Source organism: Staurois parvus, unplaced genomic scaffold (genome assembly GCF_062004578.1).
Source record: "Staurois parvus isolate SC_StPar_1 unplaced genomic scaffold, SC_StPar_1.0 ptg000377l, whole genome shotgun sequence".
Classification (NCBI taxonomy): Eukaryota; Metazoa; Chordata; class Amphibia; order Anura; family Ranidae; genus Staurois; species Staurois parvus.
Genome location: NW_028318173.1, coordinates 1,922,501 through 1,928,340, shown reverse-complemented (window position 1 = coordinate 1,928,340; position 5,840 = coordinate 1,922,501). Strand labels below are relative to the sequence as shown.

Below are 5,840 nucleotides of genomic sequence, written 5' to 3'. Positions count from 1 at the left end.
TAGATCAACACAAAGTGGCACATAATTGTGAAGTGGAAGGAAAATGAGAAATGGTTTTCAACAATTTTTTACAAATAAATCTGTGAAAAGTATGGCGGCATTTGTATTCTGCCCCCCAGAGTCAATACTTTGTAGGACCCCCTTTGGTTGCAATTACAACAATAATCTCTTTGGGGATGTCTCTCCCAGCTTTGCACATCTAGAGAGGGACATTTCTGCCTATTCTTCTTTGCAGAATCGCTCAAGCTCTGTCAGATTGGATGGAGAGCATCTGGGAACAGCAATTTCCAAGTCTTGCCACAGATTCTCCATTGGATTTCGGTCTGGACTGTGACTGGGCCATTCTAACACATGAATATGCTTTGATCTAAGCCATTCCATTGTAGCTCTGGCTTTATGTTTAGGGTTGTTGTCCTGCTGGAAGGTGAACCTCTGCCCCGGTCTCAGACTCTAATGGGTTTTCTTCTAAGATTGCCCTGTATTTGGCTCCATCCATCTTCCATAAACTCTGACCAGCTTCCCTGTACCTGCTGAAGAAAAGTATCCCCACCACATGATGCTGCCACCACCATGTTTCACGGTGGGGATGCTGTGTTCAGGGTGATGGGCAGTGGTAGTTTTGCTTTTAGGCCAAAGAGTTAAATTTTGGTCTCATCTGACCAGAACACCTTCTTCCACATGTTTGCTGTGTCCCCCACATGGCTTCTCACAAACTGCAAACAGGACTTCTTCTGGCTTTCTTTCCAATAATGGCTTTCTTCTTGCCACTCTTCCATAAAGGCCAGATTTGTGGAGTGCACGACTAATAGTTGTCCTGAGGACAGATTCTCGAACCTGAGCTGTGGATCTCTGCAGCTTCTCCAGAGTTACCATGGGCCTCTTGGCTGCTTCTCTGATGAATGCTCTCCTTACCCGGCCTGTCAGTTTAGGTGGACGGCCATGTCTTGGTAGGTTTGCAGTTGTGCCATACTCTTTCAATTTTCGGATGATGGATTGAACAGTGCTCTGTGAGATGTTCAAAGCTTGGGATAGTTTTTTATAACCTAACCCTGCTTTAAACTTTATCCCTGACCTGTCTGGTGTGTTTCTTGGCCTTCATTGTGCTGTTTGTTCACTAATGTTCTCTAACAAACCTCTGAGGGCTGACACACAGGGGGACTCTATTTGCTAATTAGGTGACTTCTGAAGGCAATTGGTCCCACTAGATTTTTGTTAGGTATATCAGAGTAAAGGGGGCTGAATACAAATGCACACCACACTTTTCACAGATTTATTTGTAAAAATTGTTGAAAACCATTTCTCATTTTCCTTCCACTTCACAATTATGTGCCACTTTGTGTTGGTCTATCACATAAAATCCCAATAAAACACATTGACGATTTTGGTAACATAACATGACGAAATGTGGAAAATATCAAAGGGTATGAATACTTTTTCAAGGCACTGTAGGTGACCGGTAAAATGGTGGCTTGCCTGCTTTTACTGCCCCTTGTCTGTCCATCTGAAACAAGCCAAAGGCTGCTGGTTGCAAAAGAGCAATGATTCCATGAATAGGAAGAAGAATAGGTATGTAAAACTCACTTGTCTATGGTTCTGTTCTTCCCCATGTAGGACCTCCAATGGAGACCTCCCAAGAAACATGCTTGAAGTTAAAATCCAACCAGAAATAAAAGACAAAGAATAATAGCTCTGTGCTTTTCTTTCAGGTGGTGGCGGTGGGGGGACTATAACCCCTATTGGGGTTTTTATTTGTCATCTGTGTCACAACAGGAAGTAAGAGGAAATCCCTGGAAATTCCTGGAGAAGAGAAGAGAGTAAAACAGAACAGAATAGAATAGAAAAAAACGGAGCTTGAAGCTCATGTTGCAAACACTATCACAAGCATGACAGTAAGGGCTCGGCAGACTTACAACAGGTTTGCACTCCACCCAGAGGCTGTACGTACACCGGTCTTTCCCAATCTTTTTACCAAAGAGGAATCCTTTAAATAATTTTCAGGTCTAAAATTGGGAGGTCAGTGGGAAAAATTGGCCATTGGAAAATTGCTAATGGTGGTCAGAATGCCATCTTTTCAGACAGCTAGAAATTTAATTGATGTCCTGGTGTTGGCAAGTAGACCAGGAACTATCCAGGTGGGTCAATCACCCACAGCTCAAGGATCCCCTTGCAACCTTTTAAGGAACCCTAGGGTTCCACGGAACTCTGGCTGAGAACCACTGGTCTACACCAATTACCCTGCAGGTGGACAGTCAGACAGGGAGAATGCAGCTCAGCCAAAACCGGGATACTGGAATGAGACCAGCTGCTGCCATAGAACAGGAGCGTTACACGCTCTTGGCAGTAATCCAGGATGGCAGAGCCTGTCCCTTGTGTGCGTACTCTATCTTGTTCTTGAGCACGAAAAAGATGGCAGGGGTCCTTGGCCAGCTTGGTGGGAGCTGGCAACCAATCAGAGTCCTGCTAACAACCACCCCACTTCTCAATCTCATCCAATGAGAATGCTTTCCATTCATTAAGAAAATGAAAAATGTTCTCTGAATGGTGCCCATACCAAGCTGCCAACCTCCTGTGCCCACACATGGCACGGGAACTGGAAGCTAGTGGAGATCACTGTAGTAACTGTGTCTACAGTTTCTACGGGGATCCCATAGGTATGGCATACAGGGGTTGGACAAAAAAATATGGAAACACCCCATGATTTGCAGGCGTGAAAGTGACAACACGTTTCAGGTTGAAATCGGAAGTGGTGTAACATTCTTTTGCTCCCGCTGTGTGATGAGACACCTATCTGACAAGTGGGAAGCCTTACTTTCGTCATTCACTGTGTGTGCTGCTAGTAAGTTGGAGCTTACTGAGCTTCAAAAAAGGGAAAGTTGTTGGTGCCGCTTAGCTCTTGACTCTGTGACTAAAGTTGTTGATTTATTTTGCTGCGTCGCGAGGAACAAAGGTTATGACGGAACACACAGTTTCCGGGAAAATGTCGCCATGGTCAGCTGACCAAAAGAGACAAAAGGACATTGCGCAGGATTGTGAGCCTGAATAAGCAAACAACAAAAGTGACCGAAGAGCTCAATCTCAGTCTTCCAAAGTCTACAATGTCTACAAAAACTGAGCGGAGGGAACTCCATAGGCAAAACATTCAATTGCCAAACCACTAGTGACTGATATTGATGCTCAGAAGAGGAGAAAGGTGCAATAGCCATAAATGGTGGACCATCGATCAATGGAAGACTGTAATATGGTCAGATGGATCGAGCTTCACACTGTTCCCAACCACTGGACGTGTTTACGTGTGGCAAACACCAATCCGAAGCTTACCACCAGGACTGTCTTGTGCCAACGGTAAAGCATAGTGGCAAGTCACTCATGGTTTGGGCAGCCATGTCTTGATGTTCTGCAGGCCCCATCATCACACTGAAAGGTTGAGTTACTGCCAGCGACTATGTATAAATTTTACCTTGAAGAAAATCGAGCAGATGCTTTTACTCCTGGGCTGGACGGCCTATGGAATGCACGCCTTGCTGCCCTCAATGGACCAGGGGAATCTTCATGCAAAAAGACTTGTTGGTATCGGCTCTGAGGAAGAGCGTCAGCCGTTTGGAGGTCTATAGTCCCTACCAAGACATCCTCTTGGGAGACTGGACCTTGCTGTGTTTCTTATGATGGGCTTTTGAGTTTTATACTTTTGTGAATATATCACTTTTTATACAATAAATCTACTTTTAAAGGTAATGTGCTAGGCCTGTGGCCCTCTGTTTTTCTTTTTGTATGTACAAATTTTGGATGACCATGTCCACCCCATGGTGCAGACGTTGTTTCCCAAAGACAGCGCCATATACCAAGATGGTAATGCTCCAATTCACACAGCTGGTGATGTCAACAGGGCTGTGTTAAGGCATGGGTACCTCTGGGCACTACCCAGGGGCCCCAGGTGCATGGGGGCCCCATGATAATCTTGCATCACATCATACTGGCCAACTGTTCTGGATTTGCTGAGACAGTTATGCTTTTTACTGAGCTGCCCTGGGATGGCCCGGGTAGGATCCCAGAACCGGTACTGTGCCTTGTGATCCCAGTATTGGGCCCTCCTGACTCCCCCCCTGTACTGTGCCCTTCTGCTTCCCACCCCATACTGTGGCCCTTTGTGTTGATTAGTCTTTGATTTATTACTTTTTTTATTGAAAGTACTTATAAACATACGTTTAATTCTATTAACTATTTATACTTTCATTCTTAAGAGTAGGTGCGCAAATTGGGGCAGGGTGGAAGGGGCCCCAGTGCATTGCTTTGCCAAGGGGCCCACGATGCTATCAAGATGGCCCTGGTTGTCAAATCGTGGTTTGACGAGCGCTCAGACAAAGCCTCGCACCTTCCCCGGGTGCCGTAGTCGCAGGACCTCAATATCATAGAGCCACCATAGTCAATTTTGGAGAACAAGGTTCAGGCTCATTTTCCGCCTCTCGCATCTCTATGTGAACTGGAGCGATTTTTGGATGAAGAGCGGTATCACATTCCATCGTCCACCATCCATGACTTGTATTTGTCGATTCCCAGGAGAATTCGGGTCATCTTGGATGCAAAAGGCGGTCCAACAACATATTAGGTCACCATTCCGTTCTTTATCACATGTAAGAAAAATATATTTGAAATATATTTTAAAAATATTCTTCCCAAATATATTGACATATATTTGAAATACTACAATTTTGGCTGTATTAAATTTTTTTAAAAATATAATTCACTGTATGTATATATATATATATATATATATGTGTATACTGTATGTTGAAATGCACTTTCATTACAAAATATATGAGCAATATTTTTAAAAATACATTTTCAAATATACTGTATGTCTTTAAAAATACAAGTCTAAATTTTTTGGAATGCATTTACAAATATATGTAAAAATATATGTCAAAATGACTTTTTTATATGTTAAAAAAAAAATCTGAAGAATATATTTAAAAAAATTATATATCTTTAAAAATATTTTTCAGATAATTTGTAATATATAAAAAACGCATTTTAACATACAGTATGTAAAAATATATACGTAAAAATGTATGTTTAAAAAAATCTGAAGAATATATTTTAAAAAAATATATTTTTACAAATATTTTTCATATATTTTGTAATATATAAAAACGCATTCAATATATTGAAATATATTTTTTAATATATTGAATATGGTCAAAATTGTAGCATTTCAAATATATGTCAATATATTTGAGAAGAATATTTTTAAAATATTTTTCAAACATTTTTCTTCCATGCGGGTGGGGATGTCAGTGGCAGTTAGTCAGTTCCCACCCCAGTGTCAGAATGCCCGCCGTAGTGCCACTGTAAGTCGCTGATCGCCACCGTTACTAGTATAAAAAATAAATCAATAAAAATTCCAGTGTCTATACCGCCATTTGTAGACGCTATAACTTTCACGTAAACCATACAGGTTTACCTGGTGTTTCTATCATTTTTTTTAACCCCTGCACATATTGGCCAGCTTGGACCGGTTTAACTATGGAAAAATGCTAGCAATGGAATTCAATTTTAATAAATGTATCTTTTTAGTGCATTTCACCTGCCACGTGCAAGTAGACGTATGTTGCGTATTTCATTCTCCGTATTTTACATCCATTTTTTTTTTTTCGTCTGAGTAACTGAGTCTATAGATACCTGATGTGTTATTGGGAACATCTTCAGCTCCAGCTGGATCCTGATTGAAGACACATTGCCCGTTCTTCCAGCAGATCCATTCTAGAAGCACAGGATAGAGGCAAAGAAAAAAAAAACAAGATATGAGTTATTGCATGCCTACTTCTCAGCTTCAATTTATGCCT

At 41.7% G+C, this 5,840-nt stretch overlaps 1 long non-coding RNA gene across 1 annotated transcript in view; it reads right to left on the bottom strand.

Annotated features, from left to right (window-relative positions):
* Positions 1-4,157: 4,157 nt before the first annotated feature.
* The window catches only part of LOC149456067 (uncharacterized), a 37,295-nt gene continuing 35,612 nt past the window's right edge, over positions 4,158-5,840 (bottom strand). The window contains exons 2-3 of the long non-coding RNA XR_016313965.1: positions 5,677-5,757; positions 4,158-4,617 (exon numbers count right to left, since the gene is read on the bottom strand). This is a non-coding gene — a long non-coding RNA (uncharacterized LOC149456067). The remainder of the gene's footprint in view (positions 4,618-5,676; positions 5,758-5,840) is intronic.